The following is a 468-nucleotide window of genomic DNA, read 5'->3' as shown; positions in this document are numbered from 1 at the left end:
GGCGCGGCACGCAGGTCCGGGCTCCGCTCAGGGTGGCCTGTGGGGTCAGGAATCGTAGCGATGGGACCCCAGGCCGTGTGTCCTGTGTTGTGTGTCCTATGTTGTGTGTCCCGTATTGTGTTCCCGTGTTGTGTGTCCCGTGCTGTGTGTCCCGTGTTGTGTGTCCTGTGTTGTGTGTCCCGTATTGCGTTCCCGTGTTGTGTGTCCCATGCTGTGTGTCCCGTGTTGTGTGTCCCGTGTTATTAGCAAACAGGCAGCAGGTCCAGCCAGACGGTGGCCCAGCACCCAGGGCACCGCGCCTCCTGATCGTCAGGGAATTGGGGGAGGGAATCTTACCCTTTGAGACAGCATGGAGGTACCTGGAGAGTATTATGCTAAGTGAAATAAGTCAGTCAGAGAAAGACAAGAATCACATGATCGCACTTATATGTGGAATCTATGCAACAAAATAAACTGATGAATGGAGTG

The sequence above is a fragment of the Myotis davidii genome, unplaced genomic scaffold (assembly GCF_000327345.1).
Source record: "Myotis davidii unplaced genomic scaffold, ASM32734v1 scaffold1055, whole genome shotgun sequence".
Classification (NCBI taxonomy): domain Eukaryota; kingdom Metazoa; phylum Chordata; class Mammalia; order Chiroptera; family Vespertilionidae; genus Myotis; species Myotis davidii.
This window is presented reverse-complemented; position numbering follows the sequence as displayed.